At 50.0% G+C, this 21624-nt stretch overlaps 1 protein-coding gene across 2 annotated transcripts in view; it reads left to right on the forward strand.

Moving 5' to 3' along the window:
* Window positions 1-1235: 1235 nt before the first annotated feature.
* TMEM184B (transmembrane protein 184B) overlaps window positions 1236-21624 on the forward strand; it is a 50440-nt gene continuing 30051 nt past the window's right edge. For both annotated transcript variants that reach the window (XM_055328195.1, XM_055328196.1), the window contains exon 1: window positions 1236-1353. The gene's annotated coding sequence lies outside the window, so the exon portion shown is untranslated. The remainder of the gene's footprint in view (window positions 1354-21624) is intronic.

A 21624-nucleotide genomic window follows, 5' to 3' on the forward strand; every position in this document is an offset into this window, starting at 1 on the left:
GGGCGGTGGAGTTCAGTCTATAATAAGGATCTTGCAGTGACCCTTAGCAGACACTGGATGAGGGTGTTAGCAGAGAAGAGGTGGAAAAGGTCAGAGTCTAGATATATTTCGCAGGTAGAGCCAAGGATTTTCCGCTCCAGTGGGTAAGGGGGTGAGAGGAGGGATTCAGGGATGACTCCAGGAGTTCTGGCCTGGGCACGGAAAAGCCAGAGTTGCCAAGGGCTGTTGGGGAGACTGTAAGGGTGCAAGCTTGTATGTGTTTGGGAGGCACGCAGACTTGGAGATGCCTGCTGGACCTCAAGCTGGGGGTGTTAAGTAGAGAGTATGGGGTAGGAGTCTGGGCAGGGGGTAGAAATACATCTGGGGATCTGGAACACACCAATGCCAGAACTTGGCTGGATTCTGTTTTTCAGTTAACCTGGATAAGGGGTGGACCTGGCGAAAAGCAACGGGGTAGGCAGCTTGAATGACATCAGAAATATGTTGCTAGTTAGGCCGCCCGGAGACAGGCAGGGCACGAATGAAGCGCCGCGAAGTGGAAGGGGAAGAAAACGTCTTTCTCCGCTCTGCAGTTCCACCTCCTGCGATTGCAGACAGCGCTTCAGCACGCATTAATTGCACAATTCCACGCGCACCTTTCATTCGACGATTAGCCATTATATATTGTTCCATCTTCAAAACAGGCCCCAGTGGAGGAGGAAATTACAGTTAAGAAAAGTGAAGTGCGGGATCCCTGGGTGGTGCAGCGGTTTGGCACCTGCCTTTGGCCCAGGGCGCGATCCTGGAGACCCGGGATCGAATCCCACGTCGGGCTCCCGGTGCATGGAGCCTGCTTCTCCCTCTGCCTGTGTCTCTGCCTCTCTCTCTCTCTGTGTGACTATCATAAATAAATTAAAAAAAAAAATTAAAAAAAAAAAGAAAAGTGAAGTGCCAGAGAGCCCGCGAGTGTCGGGGGCCGAGCTTGGAGCCCAGGACTCTGTCCGTGCAGCCTCAGAAGCTCTGTGGTGGGCAGGGTTGGGGCCTCGAACTGCGGCGGGGGCGACGACTCTCGGCCGGGTTGGGTGCGAGCCGAGGACCGAGGTCGCTCCCACCTCCCCGCGGCGAGCGGCGGGTTTCGGGCGCGGCCCCTTTAAGGTCGGGCGGGTGATCTCAGCGGCGCGCTCGCCGCCCCGCCCCTCCCGGAGGCGTGCTCAGTGCGCAGGCGCGCCGCGGCGGCACTCCGCTGGGCCCCGGACCCGCCGGCGGCGGCGAGATACCGGGGTTGCGGCGCCGCCCGCCCGCCCCGCCCGCAGAGTCGCCGCCGCGCGCGGTCCGCACCCGCCTCCGCCGCCGGCGCCGCCATGGGCTCCTGAGGTACCTGGCCCGGCCGGGCTCGCGCCGGAGGCCGTGAGGGGGGCGGCTGCGGCTCCCGGGGGCGGGGGCTGCTCGGGGTAGGAGAGGCCTGCGCGGGGGGCGCCCCGCGGGGCGCGTTGGCCCCAGGTCGCCGGGCGGGGAAGGCTCGAGGGGAGCCGGCCAGGCCGAGGAGGCAGGGGGCGTCCGTCGTCCGGCCCAGCCCGTCCCGCCCCGCGCCCCCTCCCCGCCCTGCGGGGTCGCGGGACCGCCCGTGGGTGTGCCTTGGCCCCCTCCTGGCCAGCGTGGCAGGCCCTCGCCCGGCGTGTAATCGGACCTGCCTGTGGGGGTGGCCGGGGGAGAGGGGAGGCGGGTGGACAGGCCCTTTGCAAGTGGGATTGTGCGAGCCCGGTGGGTGTGCTGGCGCCTGGCACCACCGGCTGGGGGAGGCATCCGTGCCCTGTGCGGGTGGCTGTGATCCGGAGGATGGTTGGCCTGGCCGGGCCTTTGGGGATGCACCGTGCACTCACGGTGTAAGCCTTGCATACCAGCCAGCAGCTTGGAGGGGCACCGAGGATGACCTGGGGCTCAAAGGATATTTGTTGGGAAAGGGACCAAGGAGGCCGGTTTAGGGTGTGTGTATCCATCCCGTGGGTGTACATTTCCTCCCTGGGCACACCGCTTAGGTCTGGTGCTAGTTGACTCCAGGCCATGGCAAGGCAGATTTGGGGGGTGGGCATATTCTCTCTGGGTCGTGTAAGGCCAGATATCTTATACACATAGGCATGGGTGTGCCTGCACACCCCGGGCACTGTGGTGCAAAGCAAGTGTTTGCACGCCTGATACCTGTGTGTGTGGTGAAGGCCATGTATTATTTATCTGACTGCTGGGCGCTTTATGTAAGGAAAGAAGCAGCAATCTGTGCCCTGGAGGCCTGTGCGCTGCAGTCAGCCGGCAAACAAGCTCACCTGCGCCTGCAGAGGAGACGCAGGTCTCAGAGGTGTGACTTCCTTCACAGGTCATGTCTGCAGCATCCCTTCCCGTCTGTTCCTTTTCAGCATGCTTGGTGGGCCCCCTCGGCTCTGCACATCGGGACATCTCGTCAGAGGGTGCCCTGTGTATCAGTGCCGGCACCATGGGTTGGGGAGGGCCCGCAGCCTGACCTGTGTGTCCATGTTGTCAGACCTCAGACACAAACTCACAATGCCCCTGGCTTCTAGGTACTCTCAGGTCAGTGGAGGAATCAAACTTAGAAACAAGCAATCACAACGATGTGAAAAATATAAAACAATAGAGGGAGTGCAGTGTGGGTTCATTGCTGGAAGAGGGGGAACGTGGCCAGCAGCAAAGATTCCAACACATGGGGACAGCTGAGCTGAAGCTTGAAGGATGACAAACATTTGTCTTTGGTGCTTACCACATATTTTCCCAGTTAATTTTCTCAGTGGCTGTGTGAGTACAGAACTGTTGTCATTCCCTGTGTGCAATTGAGGAAACTGAGACCCAGGGGGAGTACATGACTCACTTGTCTGTGGTACATGGCAGGCCTAGATAGAGTCTTCCTCGAGCCAGGACCTCTCTTGCTGCCAGATCTTGCTGCCTCGTAACTGATTGAACATCTACATGACAGGCGCCATGCCAGGGGCACAGGTATCTGAAGATGAATGGATCTTGGTGCCCTAGGCCTCCCAGTCTGCTTGGGAGAAGGGTGGAGATGGATGTAGATAGTGACCTCCATTCAGACACGAGGGCCCAATAGCTATGAGGGTAGAGAAGGCACTGTGAATTCCCACCTCCTCCCTTTTGCCCCCTAGACCATAGGCAACCTGGGGTGCCTTTGTGCAACCCTTGGGATTCTGGATGTGTTGTAAATTGCTCCCACATGGTGGTGGGTTAAGGAGCCCCTTCAAAGCTCTCCAAGTGGGCCAGAAGGAGACCTTCAAGGCAGAATGGGTGTGAGTGATCTCCTTGTCCTACTTCACTCCTGTTGGCCAAGTTCTATGGAGCTTGGGCTTCTGTCTGGAGGCCATTTGCTCCCCCTCTGCCTTTGAGGTTTTGTTTCTGGTTTCTGGAGAGCCAGCCCAGCTCTCTCCCCGAGAGGGGCTCAGCGCTATTTCCAGTCCCCTCTGTGCTTATTTCTCCCTGTAAATTCTCTGGAGTGGAAACAGCCTCAGTAAGGTGGAGAGTACAGCCCTTTATTGTTTTGAAACCAAGTGCCCTTCTCACTCTGTGGGGCATTTCACCTGGGGAATTGGTGTGTGAGTTGTGGAGGGCCAGCGGCTGGGCCCTGGGAGAGCTCTGTGTGAGGCCTGCCACGGGCCTTCACTGGGGCAGTGAGCACTTGCTGAAGTCCTACTGTGTGCTGGGCTCCATGCTAGGCCACCTTGGGGGACAGGGTCCTGAATGGTGGGTGGTGCCTTGTAAAAGGCTGTGGTTGGCTGAGGAAGTCCTGTGTGTAACAACTGTGTGCAAGACAGTGCTCTACTTGTGGTTGAAACAGAAGCCCTAAAAGGGTGCTGAGGACAATAGGAACAACAGCTTGTTTATTAAGCACTTACTGTGTGCCAGGCACAGTTCAGAGTGCTTTGATGAATGACTGTGTTTATTCCCCCACCACCTGGTGAGGTGGGAATACTTACCTTCCTGCTGTGCATCCAGCCAGCCTTGCAGTTTCAAGCCCAGGTGGTTGGCTGAGCTGAGCTCTGAACCAGCGAGTCTGACCTCAGAGCCCATGCTCTTCCCCCGCTCACCCCAGGATGTGCCAGATGTATTCCTAGAAGCCAAGTGCCCTGCACCCCGGAGGATGAGGAACCCCAGGGCGGAGCATGGAGGCCTGGGATACCTCGCCTCCCAGACCTGGCTGCTCCCTCCCAGCCCCGGGCATGAGGATCTTTGAAGGCCTCACTAAGGAGTTTGAACTTGACCCCGGTGTGGCCAACAGGGAGCCCCTGAAGGTTTCACAAAGGAACTGAGTTCCTCAGTCACATGTTACACACATGTGGGACAGCATTACCATGTGTCCTCCTCCTTCCCTTATTCCTACAGAGAACCCCGAGAACACCTGGCGTCCCGTCCCCTCTCTCATTTTCGTTTTCCCTCAGCACGCTTTTCCCACAGGCATCCCTTTTAGGCCTTGCTGCCTTTCCCACTTCTTCTTCCAGCAGCTTCTGGTTTTGACACCCCGTGTGATCCAGGACAGGCCCCTGGGGCCCACTGTTGTCATAGTGTCTGCCCTCAAACTGACTTCTGGCCGGCTGTGAAGGGGCCCCACTAAATGGGAACCCAGGTTGCTCTTGGCTCTTGTGAGACCTCACTGACTTCTCATGCCTTAGATCTGGAATGAGTGTGGGCAGCTCCCTTTCCCTATTGAGAGCTATGGTGGCTGTGCATCCTCCACATGCCCCCACGCCCAGCAGCGCCATAAATACAAGCAGATGGGAGTAGGGACGGAGCAGGAATTGGAGCCTGGGAATCTGGGTTTAACTGCAGATCCCATGTGTGAGTTCACTGGGGAGATGCCTGCTCTCCCTGCCTGCTTTGCTGGGTGTCCAGGGACCAGCATTCATGCAGCTGCTCTAGTTGCTGGGCCTCGGGGCTGAAAGACTAGAGGTTATTGTGCAAGACATCCTCATTGGGTGGGAGCTCGGGGTGCAGGACATGAGGAGAGGAGTCAGAAGATTTCTAAATTGGTTGTCTCGGGAGAGGAGGCTGAGAATTCAGGAAGGGGACGAATGGTTCCTGGCAGGAGAAAGAAACGCCCCTTTGGGCCCTGGGGAGAACGGAAGATAAAGAGCCAAGTGGCCCTGGTGGCCTGGCGAGAGAATTGGGAGACGTTGAAGTCTAGCTCTCTTATGAGCCCTGTGGCCTTGGGCAAGTTGCTTACCAGGTTCTAATTTCGATTCTTTTAAAATAGAGGGAAATGATGCAATTTCCTACATCTGTAAAATGGGAATAATTATAGTGCAGCCGACATGCAGCTGTTGTGACCTCATGTCTGCATGGAGCTCCATACAGCACTTGGCACATAGTACATGCTCAGCAAACACTGGCTTTTGTTGTCACTGGCTTATTTAAGAAAGAAGTATTGCTGGGACACCTGGCTGGCTCCGTTGGTAGGGCTTATGCCTCTTGATCTCAGGGTCATAGTTCAAGACCCACATTTGGTGTGGAGCCTACTTTAGAAAAAAGGTCTTTTTTTTTTTTTTTTTTTTGAGATTTTATTTATTTATTCATCAGAGACACAGAGGCAGAGACACAGGCAGAGGGAGAAGCAGGCTTCCCACAGGGAACCCGATGTGGGACTAGATCCTGGAACTCCGGGATCACGCCCTGAGCTGAAGGCAGACACTCAACCACTGAGCCACCCAGGCGTCCCAAGAGAAAAACATATCTTAAGAAAAAGGAATATTCCATGTCTGTGTGTTGTGTGTTGGGCAGTGCAGGGAGCTCCCCTCACAGAGCTGAGTCCCGCTGGGAAGAGAGACAGCAAACACAGGAGCAGTGACTATTGTTGTGAGCATGCTGAGGGAACATCAGGGCATTCCTGTTTGGGCAGGCGCTTTTCTGATAAGGTGACATTTAAGCTGTTACTGAGTGTAAGGAGAGGAAGCAGGTTCCAGGCAGAGGGAACAACATGTGCAAAGCCAGGGTCAGAGTTCTTGTCTCTAAAATCATTTGGCATCTGGTCTTAGCATCTAGTGAACTCTTAATAAATATTAATTGAATGTGATCTTCTCAGCCTCAAAGAGGGCAGGAAGGGGAAGAAGTAAAGTGGGAGGGGGCTGTTGAGAGAATTGGATGGTCTCACAGTTTGGGATTTTCTTGGTTTCCCTCCCTTTGCCTCCACCGCTTGCCAAGTGGGATGCAGTATAGGTGCCTGGTGCCTAAGCCCCCAGCTTTCTCTGCAGGGTCTCGTTCCTGGACCCCACTTTGCCTCAGGACTTTGCAAGGGGAGGATAGGGAGGGAACACCACAGCAGAGGGTGTCGAGGTGCTGGAATTCAGCTGCACATACATCCAGGCAGCTGTCGTTCACCTTTCTGCTGCTACTGTTTTGGCTCAGCTGAAACCCTGTGCTAGGGCAGAACTTAGAAGGATGATGTGTGGCCTCTGGTTGGTCATTTCCAGACTTGGGTTACCAGTGGCTCATTGTCTGGCACAATGCCTTGTACAAAGTTGGTGCTGAAATAGTTGTCGACTACACAAATGAACGGCTGGGTAAGTTAATGTCATTGCCACTCAGGATAAAGCTGGAATTATTCTTGAGAAGTGATGGATATTAAAGGCAGGATTAATCAGAACAGGATTGTGGATCAGAGCCGAGCTTCCATCAGGAGCCAATGGGACACATGGGACAGCCTGGGGTCTGGGAGGTCTCGGACTTTTGCGGAGAGGCAGGAAGCCCCACAGTCACTCCTTTTCCTTCTCCGCTAGGGTTGAAGCCGGACGGGGAAGATCCCACCCAGAAAACCTTTGTGCCTGACCTGCGTCACTTCCAGCTCTACTATATTTTAAAAAGTCACATGTAAATAATTGAGTATTTAATGGAAAGTTGCAGGGTTAATCTTAGTGTTTTAGCCTTTGAAAAACAATAGGCTTCTCTGGTTTTGAAAGAAGTACTTGTGGATTGTAGTGAACTTGTAACACAGGAGGTTGGTGTGTAAGACTAAAAATCCCCCCCAATTTCATAACCAAGAAATAATCACTGTTGACTTGGGTATATTTCCTTTATAGGTATAATCCTGCATTATCTCATTGTTCACATAACACCAGGTCATAAGCATTTACCGGTGAAATTATTAAGTTAGTCATAGAGTTGAAAGAGTCACAGAAGTTAAAAACCAGAACCCCTGGTGCTGTATTTCAAGTATCTGTGGAAAAGATGACGTCCCCAGCCTTTTTGCTAGATGGCATTATGGCCATGAGTGGCAAGCAGAGAACTACATGGAAGTCAGAATTGGAGTGATGACCTTGGGCAAGTACCTGCCCTTTTGTGGAGCTACTTGTAACCCCCCTGCCCACCTCCTGGGTGCCACAAGGCTCAGGTGAGGTCCCTGGTTTTGAGCCAGACCAGGTCATGTGAAGATGGATGGAGAAGGGATTTGTGCGTGCGCGCGCGTGTGTGTCTTCTTTTCCAACCTGAAATTTTTTCGGTGATCTTCCTGAAGGACTCAGATCTCCTTGCTAGATCTCCTCCCATGATCTGTGGACCCTTGTGGCTGAGACCGTGGCTGGTCCCAGGACAGCTGTCCCTGCTAGCTCACCTCAAGAAAATGAGTGGGGGGATCCCTGGGTGACTCAGTGGTTTGGCGACTGCCTTTGGCCCAGGGCGCGATCCTGGAGTCCTGGGATCTAGTCCCACGACAGGCTCCCGGCATGGAGCCTGCTTCTCCCTCCTCCTGTGTCTCTGTTTCTCTCTCTATGTCTATCATAAATCAATCAATCAATCAATCTTTAAAAAAGAAAAAAACAAAATGAGTAGGATGAAACCTCTAGAAGTTGCTGTATCTGTCACCCTGAAAGGATTTTCAGATCAGACAGCCTGCCCACTCTGGAGGACATTGTGAAGTTTACTAACTTTATTTTTCTCCTGCTACAACTGTAGATAGCCTGCCCCCAGAGAAGCCCTGTCCTGCTGGGAGGTGGCTGAGAACCTCTGCTTTGCTGGGCAGTGCTGTTCCCCAAAGCCTTCTGGGTCACAATTTACAGGAAAGCTCTGAGGGAAAAGGAGCTAACCCCATGGCTACTGGTACTGTAGCCACTGGCATAGCCTCCTGCTCTTTGCCTGTAGCACCTGTGTTTTTATTCTGTCTAGAACAAACGGAATCTGGGATTCCATCAACAGTCATATTGGGTGCCTGCAAGGCACAACAATGGGTACTGGTGAAGAGATGTGTATGAGGATATTACTGCTTAACTAATATTAATATATTAATATCAATATTACTAATCCTCACCAGAATTCGCGTAGACCTTTGTGGTTTGCAAATTACATTTCACATAAACTATTTCATTTAATCCTCCCAATGACCCTGGAGCCTTGGAAGAATTATTGTGCCTATTTTGTAGCTGGATAGAGTAAGGCTCAGGAGGGTGAATTTGCCTGAGATCGTGTGGAAGGAAGCTTACAGGTCTTCGATTTTTGAATCCTTTGCTGCTCTGAGTGGCCCCCCAGGCACAGCTGGGCCCTTGGAGCCTGCAGTCCCACCTCCAGATGCCCAGCAGGTGGATTTGCCAGCTAGACTTGGGAGGTGGGCTAATAGAGGATCAGATTGAAGCTCCCAGGGTGGAGTGAGGGGCTTCTGGGGACTTAGGGGCCAAGGCTCTCTGATGGAAGGGCAGCTTGACCTGGGAGCTCTGCTGGTCAGTGAAGGTTGGCGGGTGGAGCAGTAGGGGAAGGCTGTCTAAGCCTTGAATACACACACACACACACACACACACACGGGTGGACATACAGGCAGGTGAGTCGGGGAGGGGAGGCTGAGTGAGCTTTCCCAGGGCATTCCCCGCCTCGCCTCCAGGAAGAGGAAGTACATCTCTACATGAGTTTGTGGATTTTAACATATAGCATATGTGAGCATCTAGATTTACCAAAACAAAGAAAAATTGATGTACTGTGCTTTTGTTAGAAAAATTTTAGTAGCAATAACCTCAGTGCATTTAAGTGTGGTTTGATTTGTAGGTGTTCCCGGCCCTCCAGTCATGTTGGAGCAAAGCATTGGCTGGAAACAGGAAGGTTGGTGAAGGTTCCTCCTCTCCAAAGCTGTCTTTGGTTTGCCAAGAGGCACTCCTGCTCTGTTGGGGGCAGAAGATCCATTTCATTCCCAGTTTTCCATAGTGGAGCTGGATTTATGGAGGTGGGAGGAAGTCCTGCCCTGGCTGCTATGTTTACCCAGCTGTCCTCACAGGGAGGACACTACGGATCCAGAGGCCTGCCTCCATCCTCCACCAGCTGCCCACATGAAGAGTGAGGTATAGGTGGCCCCTGTGGTCAGGCATACCTGACCTGTATGACCTGTTATGTAACAGGACCATGGTAGGCACGGCAGTGTTACAGAGTGTGAGCGTGTCTTTGTGTGGCTGTGGTGTCCCTGCAGCCTTTGCAGGGAAAATAGCAAAAGGTGCTTATCACTCATTTGGGATGGCCAGGCTGGAAACACTGGATCCTCTCAGGCTCTCCATTCCCACCTGCTCCTGCCAGGCCTGCCTCTGGGGTAAACTCTGTGGCCTATTCCCGCCTGAGCCCTGGCACTTATGCCCAGGGAGACCAATTATGGCTGGGTGTCCTGGCGACTCCAGTCACCGTCCACCTTCCTACCTGTCCTGGGATCAGGGCATCTGAGCCTGTCTACGCTGGGAAAGGCTGAGGGGCTGAGCAGGTCTGGCCCTTCACTCAGATGAAGTACAAGTGGACCAGGGCATTGGCTGAGTAGGGGCTGATTCAGGTCCAGAACCATCTCCTGACCCAGTGCTCTGTTGAATGGGGCTTTGTTCTACTCTTTCCTCATCTGGGCACTCTTAAAAACTATACACTCTAAGTATTTTTCCTATTAATCAGTCTTGTTTCTTAGATGGGGATTTATTTTTTTTTTTAAGATTTTATTTAAGAGTGAAAGAGAACACAAGTGAAGTGGAGGGTCAGAGGGAGAGGGAAAAGCAGACTCCCTGCTGAGCAGGAAGCCTGATGTGGGGCTCTATCCCAGGACCCCCGGATCATGACCTGAGCCAAAGGCAGATGCTTAACCAACTGAGCCACCCAGGTACTCCTTAGATGAAGATTTAAATGTATCCCGTCTCTCTAGCAACATTTTCAAAATTAGGGAATGTTGTACATTTTAACCCAGCAGTTGGACTTCTAGGAATTCATCCTACAGATGTTTTAATTTCTGTGCAAGATAATTTATTTGAAGATTAGTCATTGCTGCCTTATCTGTACTAGGAAAAGATTGGAAAGAATCTAATGTCCGTCTGCAGGGGGCCAGGAACAAATAATGCTCTGTTGGAATCATGGAATACTGTGCAGCTATGGAAAATAAGGTGGAAGTTCCATGCATGGATACGGAGCAGTCACCAAGATAGATTGCTGTGAGAGAAGGAGGTGGAGGGTGATGTGTCTGGTATGCCTCTGTCCATGTAAAAATAAAGTGCATTTGCTTATGTGTGTACATAGGGTCTCTGGGGTCTGCAAGAAGATGGTGGTCTTGGTGCCTGTGGGATGGGGCTGGTGCTGGGAGGCTATTCACTAGAGATCCTTTGAGCCATTTGAGTGCTGAATCATGGGAATATATGACTTTTTCAAAAAATAAATAAAATTAAGCGATAAGAACTATAAGACTGTATCCTTATATCTCAGCCAGTGCAAGAAGGTCAAGTCTCCAGCCATTCCTTCAAGGTCCTGCCAGGCTCACTCAGGCTCCTGCCACCATCTAATCAAAAATACATACTTGGGGGCACCTGGCTGGCTTAGTCTGTAGAGCGTGTGACTCTTAATCTCTGGGTCCTAAATTTGAGCCCCTCACTGCACATAGAGTTTACGCATGTTTGGGTCGCCAGAGGGGACCAGGTATGAAGGTTTGGATGTTTCTTGGTAAACTGACCCCCTAACCCCAGCCTTGGAGAAGGTAGTTACCTCCTTCCGAAACACTGCTTGCTGTTGGCTGGCTTGTCATTTTAAATCCTTGCTTGGATATGCTCACTTCCTGACCTCCAAAACTGGCAAGGCTTTCCCACTGACAGCAAAAATAAAGTTGAACTCAGCCCTGGGCATTGTAGGCCTTCTTTCCTGGGCCCCTTTTTCTTTTTCTTCTTCTTCTTCTTCTTTTTTTTTTTTTTTTAAGGTTTTATTTATTTATTAGAGACACAGAGACAGAGAGAGGCAGAGACACAGGCAGAGGGAGAAGCAGGCTCCATGCAGGGAGCCTGACGTGGGACTCAATCCCAGGTCTCCAGGATCACGCCCTGGGCCAAAGGCAGTCGCAAAACTGCTGAGCCACCCAGGGATCCCCCAAGATTATATTGTTTAAGTAATGTCTACACACCCAACATGGGGCTCAAATACAAGAGTCGCGTGCTCTTCTGACTGAGCCAGCCAGCTACTGCTGGGCCCCTTCCTGAATCACTCTTGACTATGTGCTTTTTCTTCGCTCACCTGACTTCCCACCTCCATGCCTTTGCTCACACAGGTCCCTGTCCCTACCTGCCCCCACACACATCAGCAGGCTCCTCTCTAACGTGCTGAATCCTGTTTGCCTTATAAGGCCTAGCTCAGTTTCCACCCTGCAGGGCCCTTTGATCCCCATGGCCTCTTTATCTGCTCCTCTACGTTCATATTGTGTCCTAGGTATCTGATTCCCAGCTTCAGGCTCCTTTAAGAGCCAAGTCCATGAGGGACTGGAAGCTATTGGGGGCAGAGCCTAGGGCATATCTGCAAACCCTGGGACTCAGGCAGTGAGTAGGCCCAACCTTGGGGCAGGAGTAACACCAGTCTCAGACCTGAGCGCACCACACCTCTCGAGTATTTTCCACGAATCCTCCAGAGAACCCATGAGGTGTGGCTACTGTGATTCTCCCTTAGAGAAGAGAAAGTGGGGCCAAAGTCTTGGACAGCAAGACGCTGGATCTGGACACCAGACCAGCCACCTCCAAGTCCTATGTTGAATCAGTTATTTTCTGTCTCCTCCCCCAAATCATGAGTAATGCTGATACCCGTGGCTGACCCTCACTACCAGTCTCTCTGGCCCCAGACAGCCCTGTAGTATTTGAGTGTATTTTCTTCCCCACCAGGCTGTAAGCTCTTAAAGGATCAGCATCTAGTCTGAGATACCCTTTGGACTTAGCATACAGTGGGTGCTCAAAGGTAAATATTTATACTTTTAAAGGTTTTAAGGAGGTTAACTTACTTTACCTATAGTAAAGTACACTAGTCTTAGGCTTACAGCACTATTTACAGGCCTATTTCCATTTATAAATTTATAAATACCTGTATAAATCACATTCAGATCAAGCTGCAGAAGACCCTCGGAACCCAGAAGGCTCCTTGGGGCCTCCTCCCAAGGTAACCACTACTCAATACCTCATCACCAGTGACTAGTTTTGCCTGGTTTTGACCTTTGTGGAAATGGAAGCCTATAGAAAAGACTGTGAGATTCGTCCAGACTGTGACTAGCAGTGCTGTGTTCTTCCCTGCTGTGGGGGAGTCCACCATTTGAATGTATCCCCATTTATGTATCCACGCCCCTGAGCATGGGCAGTGGGGCTGTGTCCAGCCTTTTGCCACATACACAGGGCTGCTATGAAGGCTCTTGTCTGTGGGACATGTGCACCCACTGGGTGTATATACGCCTAGGGAGGAATGCTGGCTCACCCCACTCAGAATGTATTTGTGTGAGTGAAATCCAGGTTGGATTTCTTACCCAGGCACCTGGGGTCAGGAGCTGGGTTCCTTGCTCAAGGGGCACCAGAGGTTGGGGCAGGTTCAGGGGGGTCTCATTTAGACAGCTTGCTCCCACGGGGCAGTAGGACAGTTGAGGTTCAAGGTTCTGCATCTGAAGGGCATCCATGTGTGCAGTGCTGAATGGGGTGTAGGTGGCTGGGGAGGTGGTCACATTTAAGGGGACGCAGAATCTGGCTAAACCGGCATTGGCCCATCTGTTCACAGTTTGGGAGAAAACTAGGGTGATCAAGATTTGGTCTCGCATGTATTTAAGAAAGAAAAAAAAAAGCTTAATTACAAGGCTGAATTAAGGGATCCCTGGGTGGCGCAGCAGTTTGGCACCTGCCTTTGGCCCAGGGCATGATCCTGGAGAGCCAGGATCGGGTCCCACGTCGGGCTCCCGGTACATGGAGCCTGCTTCTCCCTCTGCCTGTGTCTCTGCCTCTCTCTCTCTCTCTCTCTCTCTGTGACCAACATAAATAAATTTTAAAAAATTAAAAAAAAAAAAAAGGCTGAATTAAGTCAGCCTTTGCTGAAGAATTTTGGATAACTTTGTTGTTCCCTTATATTTCTGCCCCTACCCCTAAGTGAAGGATAGCTACATGATTGGAGGATTTTTCTTTCGTGGTTGGGAGGTTCATGGGAACTTGGCCCTGGGAGAAGGGGGAGAGATGAAGAGCCACTGGAGTGGCCTGGCTTGTGGGTGTTGATTGAAGGGAGTGGGGCTGAGAGAGATGCTGCCTTTCAGGAGGACACGTGATCCTCTTCCCAGAGGCTACCCAGACAGAACTGCCCAGCCTCCGGTGCTCTGTCCCTCTAATCCCATCTGGAGAAGGGCCAGGCTTTGGGCTGCTGACCTGCTCCGATGTGGGTCAGCCTCCCCCTAGAAGGCAGCCCCCACCCTTCTGAAGTTCACCGAGCCAAATGGCCCCTGGAGGCAGGAGGGCTGCTGTCACTTCCCGATGCCAGGGTGGGGGCAGAGTGGCAGTGCCAATTAGCAACTCCTGAGTCGGTTTTTACGTAGTGAGCTATGTTAAGATGGAAGATTCTCCATATATATATATATATATATATATATATATATATATAGAGAGAGAGAGAGAGAGAGAGAGAGAGAGAATAAATGGATTCTCCATATATATGTGTGTGTGTGTGTGTGTGTGTGTGTGTGTGTGTGTATGTATATATAAATTAAATACATTCAACAAAAATCTCTTCTAGGCTGCGTTAATATTCTGGAGACGTGCACACGAACAGGTTGCCAGCTTTGCTTGGGCTGTGAGTGTGTGACAACTGCCCGAGTGAGCACTTCATGGCCACGGCTCAAAAGGGCTTGGATCTGAAACTAATGAATGAAAATATGACCTCTGAAGGTATAAAAAAGAGCAAACAAGCAGAGACAGGACAGGCCTGGGTCTCGGTGACTGCCGGGCCTGTGTACTGTTAGCCTGACTGAAGATGAAGTGGCTCTAAAATAGAGTAAAGTAAAGTAAAATAAAATAAATAAAAAAATAAAAAAATAGGAGAGTAATTGTGATAGCTCACCTCACACAGGGCCATGCCTGGTACTTAGGGCTTTCCCATATCACCCTGTTCACTCCTCACAGCTCTGTCCCAGACAGGAGTGACACCCCATTTCACAGGTGGGGAAGCTGAAGCAAGGAGTGTTTGTATAACCTACCCTGGGGTGCAGAGCTAGTAAGTGGTGGGGCCGGGAGTCAAGGCCAGGCTGTCCCCCTGCATAATCCATGGCTGGCTGATGGCGCCCAGAAATCTGTGGACCTGATGGGTCAGAGAGGGCAGTGTCTGGAGCAAATGACTTTACCCTCCCCGCCCCCACCCAGCCTCTGTTTCCTCATCTGTAAGCTACATGTGTTACTTTCCTACAGTTTCTGTGACAAATTGCCAGAAACTTAGTGACACAAATTTATCATCCTACAGTTTTGAGGTCAGAAGTCCAAAATGGTAATTCATGAGCCAAAATTAAGGTGTTGGCAGGGCTGTACTCCTTCGGGAGAATCTGTTTCCTTGCCTTTTCAAGCTTCCAGAGGCCACTTGCATTCTTTGGCTCAGGGCCCCTTCCTCCATCCTCAGAGCCAGCAGCCTGGCATCTTCATGTCTCCTGGCTGCTCCCATTTTCACACTGCCTCCTTCAGATGCTCAGCCCCCTGCCTCCCCCTCACGAAGGCCCCTGTGATTATATCCTGCCTACCCAGATAAGCCAAGATCCTCTCGGTGGCCTTTATATAGTCACACCTACAGTGTCCTTTTGCCATGTCAGGCAAAATATTCATGGCTTCAGGGGTTTGGGATGTGATGTCTTTCAGGGGGTGTATTACTCAGTCTTTGACACAGGAAATCTAGGGTAGCAGCAAGGTATCCCTCAACATGAAGTGGAAAGGACTTTGAGAGGGCAAGGTGTTCTTTGAAACCCCTAACTTCCAAACCACATGACTGAGCTTACCAAGAGCTTTGTGACTTTTCTGGAAGACGAGGGTATCTTCAGGAGGGGGTTAGCCAGAATACGTCTTGCTTAGAGAAGGATGGGATAGGTGCTGTCTTAGGGAAGTGAGCATTCACGGTACTCTGGGTGCTTTTTTAGGGCTTGGCTTTATCATTAGGCCTTACCAAGCCTGCCTAGATTTTACTCAAGCCCCCTCACTTCTCTATATTCTAGTTCTGTGCTCTCAAGCACTCTTCTGGCAACTGGTTCAGCTTGCCTAGGCCCCTGATAGGAGATGAAGATGACGTTCATAAATTGTCACTCCTCCCTTTGCTTATGGACTGGGTCTGCCCAACACTGTTCCCCTGATCTTCTGAAGCCTGGCTTTCTGACCCACAGGGTGAGTTCATCCAGCCCTGTGCTCTGGTGACTCAACGGGGCTCTGCATTCTGATGCTCCCTGTGGCCTCTCAGGGGCCTGGATGCTCCAGCCTGGATGCTCCAACTGCAACAAGACCCACCTCACCCAGCTGGCAGGAGGGCCTTGTCAATCTAGAGAGTGGCAGGTGCTCTGTCAATCAGGCTGTACCACCCCCGCCCCATCCCCCATCTTTAACAGGGACCGGATGCAGAAATTCTGCTCTGGCACATTCCACATGCCCACATATTGTCTCCATGCCTCTGCTCATGTTTTTCCCTCTGTCCCCTAAGCAGCCATTCAGTAAATAATTTTCTCCCATGGTGCCTGATCCCTGCCCTCGTGGAGCCCAACTCCCAGGGCCTTAGGGGAACAGATCTAATCACAGTAGTAAAAGCTCTGGAAGACCGGGGAGGATGTGCCTTGAACAAACTGTAATGGGGTCAAAGAAGGTGAGATCTGTCAAGACTGATGGGGACAACAATCTGTGGGTGGGAGTGAGAGAACGTTCCACTCGTTGGAGTTGGTGTGGTGGTGGATGGAGGGCACCACAGACATTCTGAGTTGGAAGGAACTACAAAGGGCAAACACTCATCCAGTTCCTCCCCTTATCCGGTCAAAGCATTTTGCGGGTGAACTGTGCCCAGGCCTTGAGACTGGTGCTGGGATATGAGATGTGACCTCTGACCTCCAGGAAGTTGCAGGCTAGTTGGGGAGAAGATAGGTAAGAGCAAACTACCCAGCAGAGGTTCCTCAGTCAGTGTTCCTGCCCCAGGGGACCTCAAGCTTCGTTTGATTGGGAGCTTCCTTATTCTAGAAGCTACAGAATATTGCTAGATTGTTCTAGTTGTAAAAACCTCTCCATCTTCACAGACTCATCTTCCTGTTGCTGCCACAAGGTGGACTGGGTCATATCCTGTTGGAGCTCATTGACCAAGTCCCTTTGCCCTTCTTATTTATTTATTTATTTATTTATTTATTTATTTATTTATTTATTTAATTTTTATTTATTTATGATAGTCACACACACAGAGAGAGAGAGAGAGAGAGGCAGAGACACAGGCTGAGGGAGAAGCAGGCTCCATGCACCAGGAGCCCGATGTGGGATTCGATCCTGGGTCTCCAGGATCGCGCCCTGGGCCAAAGGCAGGCGCTAAACCGCTGCGCCACCCAGGGATCCCCCCTTTGCCCTTCTTGATGTGGCCTCTCCACTTTGGAAGATGTGTGTGAGACCATGTGATGCAGCCCCCATCCTCTGCCCTCACCCAGCCCATCCCTCTCTCCAACCAAAGGTCCAGGTCCTTCAGCCACGCTCTGGAAAGTGCCTATGGTAGGGGAGGGGACCAAGTGATGGAAAGCTTATGGTATGCAGCAGGTGGCTTCATGCCAGACAATCAGCTGATTGATGGATTCTTTTCTTCCAAATTCCTACTATGTGTCTGACTGTGCCAGGCTAGAGACAGATCACTCAGGTGTGGGGAGACAAGAACAATGTCCCAGCTGACCTTTTAGTGCTGTGGAGTGAGCACAGTATGGCTGAGTGGGAGTAGGCTGGCCCTCAGGTGAGGCCGTGATGCTTAGGGTGACTTGTGAGTGAAGAGCTGGCTTTCCCCATAAGGACCAGGGCAGAAGGGAAGGCTTATTGGCACAAGCAGGGGCCACAAGTGTGTAGGGACCCTCTGGGAGGAGGCAGGGTGTGGGATGGGGTGAGGGTGAGGCTGGGACTCAGCTGCCAAGGGCCCTGGCATCTCTGCAGAGGGGTCAGAACTCCATCGGCCATCAGATCCTGAGACATTCTTAAAGGATCTTAGGTCAAGAGGAGGTTCTGTCTGAAAATAAGGTAGAAGTAGACCATGCTGGATTCCTGCTGCTTCGAGCATCAGCTTCCCTGCAGCTCTGGAGGGCAGCCTGGGCCCCCACCTTTCTGGAATCCAGAACGCTCGAAATCCCAAAGGTTCTTTTAAGCCTACAGCAAACTAATTTTGTGGCAAAACTCTGACCTGAATTGATGTGAGACTAATTATGTTCTTTAAAAATATCTCATGTTTCTCTATGGAAATACTATGTATTTGATTTTTTGGGTGCGGCCCGTTCCCCTTGGGGGAGTCACTCTGCATACCATATACAGCACTATAATCCTTTCTAAATCTGGAAGACCCCTGAATTCCTTAACTCATTGGGCTGAAGGGCCTTGGCCACAACATGGTGCACCCAGGAAACAAGTTCAGAGACACCCAGGCACCTGCCCAGTCACAGCTGGGTGGCAGCGCCAGGATTCCAGCTCAGTTTCCCTGACTCAGAGTCTAGGACAAAGTATGGACTGTGGCCTGGCTTCTTCACAGCCTCCGGTTGGCGTGCAAGTGAGGACACGGGTGTGGAGCTACCTGGTCAGCAGGTGGGCCACTGGGAGAGAGGTGGACCAAGCCTTGACTGTGCTTTGTGTCTGCCTCAGCCTGGGATGGAAGGAGCCAGGCCCAACAGCAAGGGGAGGCGTAAGGACCCAGGGGCAGAGGATCAGGGGAGAAGAGGGAGCCCTGTCAGCGACTAGCTGTACCCTTCACACTTTTCTTTACTCACGCATCACCCTCAGTAAAAAAACGTTTTGGGTATGTATCCCCAATACCTGCATATTGCTCTATACGTGTATTACCTTACTGTTTGACCTTATGTTGTATTATATCATAAAACCTATGTCAAAGATAGAAATCAAGATGAGCTAAAAGATGTAATCCTTAAGTTTTTTTTGTTTTCTTGGTGATACGAAAAACCTTCTGGCTTCATATGTTTGATTATTTTCAGAAAGTGTGCATTAATGCTCTGTGAGAGAGTGGTTGGGGGGGGGGCTGGCTCTGTGTTCAGTCTGTTTAGCTCTCTGGTTTTAGTGGCTGCCCTCTCTGAAAAAGATCCCTGCCTGAGACACGTAGCTGCACATGGAGGAAACGCATCACTGGCTTTCTTTCTAAATTGGGTTACTCATTTTTCCATCCTGTCCACTGCGTATGCAGAGGATTTGTTGAAATTTGGCTAGTACATTTCCATCCTTCCTGATGCCAATCAGATGTTTTTGTCAACTAAATGGAAGGTATTTTATTTTAAAGTTCTTAACGCATGAGTCCAAAACCTACTCAAATGCTTTGGAAATTTTTGAGCAGATTAGAAAATTCTGTTACGTAGGTTTTTAGGAGTTCAGACATGAGAGTTTTTGTAAGTCACAGACTTAATATTGTTTTTGGTGACAAAATCCTATGACAGTAGAAACATTTCCAATGTTTCCGAATATGCTTTTCCAGAACAAATGCCCCGCCAGCCTCAGTCTCTTCTAAAAGAGCAGTTCCTTTCTCATTTGTTGTGATAACATGCCTTTTCCACAAAGGGACATTTTAAATGTGTTTAAAGATGTTTCAGAAACTTAACTGGGAACCGTATCCCTGACAGCCAGTGGTGATAGAAAAACGTGGACAGATGCAGAAGTTTTTTTGTGAAAGAAAGATGTGTTGAACTAAGTTGTTAGGTTTGACGGGTCTTTCTGATTGCTTTTCTACAAGATAACTAGTAAATCTCTGAAACAGACGATTTCCTGAGTCACTGCCCATCTCATTACAAATTTTGTGGAAAATTCTGTTCTACCATCTAAAGCTTTTTACTGTGGAAAATTTCAAACATACAGAAGAAGAGCAAATAATAGAATGGATTTCTGCCTGTTGGTCACTCAGCTTCAACAGCAAGGAATGTCCTGCAGTCTTGCTGCCCTGTCCCTCTCCACCTTTTAAACAGTGAATCCCATAAGTCATGTTATTTTCACCCTTAAATAATACAGTATGCATCTCTATTTGATAAGGACCTTTAAAAAATAACTTTTTAAAAAAAATTTTATTCATTCATGAGAGACAGAGAGAGAGGCAGAGATACAGGCAGAGGGAGAAGCAGACTCCATGCAGGTAGCTGAACGCAGGACTCAATCCCAGGTCTCCAGGATCTGGACCTGGGCTAAAGGTGGCGCTAAACTGCTGAGCTACCCAGGCTGCCCAAAAAATAACTTCTTATGGGGCACCTGTGTGATTCAGTTGGTTATGCTTCTGACTTTGGCTGAGGTCATGATCCCAGGGTCTTGGGATTGAACCCCACAGTGGGCTCCCTGCTCAGTGGGGAGCCTGCTTCTCCCTCTCCCTCTCAGCCCCGCCCTCATTCTCTGTCTCTCTCTTAAATAAATAAAATCTTAAAAAAATAAAAAACTTGTTTTATTTTGAAATAATTATAGGTTCACGGGAAGTTACAAAAATAGTACTCCAAGTCCCATATGCCCTGCTCTCAGTAGCGACATCTTGAATTGCTGTAGGACAATTATCAAAACCAGAAATAGACTTGAGCACAATACTATTAACTAGACTACAGACCTTACTCAATTTTCACTGTTTGTGTGTGTGTTTGTGTTTGTGCATGTGTATGTGACTGTATACAGTTTTATCACCTATAGACTCTTGTAGCCACCCCTATCAAGATATAAGGGATCTCATCACCTGGAGAGAAGTCCCTGTGCTACCCTCTACCTGTGCACACACCTTCCTTGCTGTCCTCTGCCAACCACGAATCTGTTCGGCATCTTTATAGATTTGCCATTTTGAGAAAGTTATATATAAACAGAACAAGACAGTATGTGACCTTTAGGGATTGGTTCTTCTCAGTAAATGGAATGCCCTTGAACTCCTTCCAGATTTCTGCCTGTATCAATAAGTTTGTTGCTTTTTATTGCTGAGTAGTATTCCATGATCTAGATGTACTGGAATTTAACCTTTCTTTCCCCTTTGAAGGACATTTCGATTGTTTCCAGGTTTTGTCAATTATACATACAACTGCTTTGGACATAAGCATATAGGGTTTTGTGTGGGCATGCATTTTCATTTCTGTAGGATAAATGTCTAAGAGTGATTACTGGGTTATATGGTAAATGGCATGTTAATTTTGTAAGAAACTACCAAATTGTTTTCCAGAGTGGTTCTACCATTTTATATTCCTACCAGGAATGTATGTAAGAGCTAGTTTCTCTGCACCCTTGCCAGCTTTTAATGTTGTCTATTGTATTAACATGTGTATAGTGATGGCTTGTGGTTTAGTTTGCATTTCGCTAATAGCTAACAACGTTGAACAGCTGTTTTTGTGTTTCTTGTCCATGTATCCTTCTTGAATGGAATGTCCTTTCATATCTTCTGCCCATTTTCTTTTTCTTTTTCTTTTTTAGGATTTTCTTTATTTATTCATGAGACACAGAGAGAGAGAGGCAGAGACATAGACAGGAGGGAGGAGAAGGCCCTTCGCAGAGAGCCCAATATGAGACTCGATCCCCGGACCCAGGATCACACCCTGAACTGAAGGCAGACACTCAACCGCTGAGCCACCCCAGCGTCCCCTCTGCCCATTTTTTTATTGTTTTTGTTTGTTTGTTTGTTTTACTGTTGAGCTTGAGCATTCTTGCTATATTCTAGATGCTTGCCATTTGTTAGATATGTGTCTTCAGGGGCGCCTGGATGGTGCACTCAGTTGGGTGCCTGCCTTTGGCTCAGGTCATGATCTCAGGGTCCTGGGATAGAGCCTCACATTGGGCTCCCTGCTCAGTGTGGAGTCTGTGTCCCCTCCCTCTTCCACTGCCCCCCTGCCCTGCTGTCTCTTGCTCTCTCTCAAATAAATAATAAAATCTTAAAAAAAAAAAAGATATGTGTCTTCTAAAACTTTATAGTCTTGCATTTTACCTTTATATCTGTGATCCATTTTGAATTACCTTTTGGGGATGCCTGGGTGGCTCAGCGGTTGAGCACCTGCCTTTGACTCAGGGCATGATCCCCCCTGGTCCTGGGATCAATTCCCACATTGGGCTTCCTGCAGGGAGCCTGCTTCTCCCTCTGCCTGTGTTTCTGCCTCTCTTTCTGTGTCTCCCATGAATGAATAAATAAATAAAATTTAAAAAAAGAATTACTTTTTGTATATGGTATAAAGTTTTAGGTTAAGGTTCG

Source organism: Nyctereutes procyonoides, unplaced genomic scaffold (assembly GCF_905146905.1).
Source record: "Nyctereutes procyonoides isolate TBG_1078 unplaced genomic scaffold, NYPRO_anot_genome, whole genome shotgun sequence".
NCBI lineage: Eukaryota > Metazoa > Chordata > Mammalia > Carnivora > Canidae > Nyctereutes > Nyctereutes procyonoides.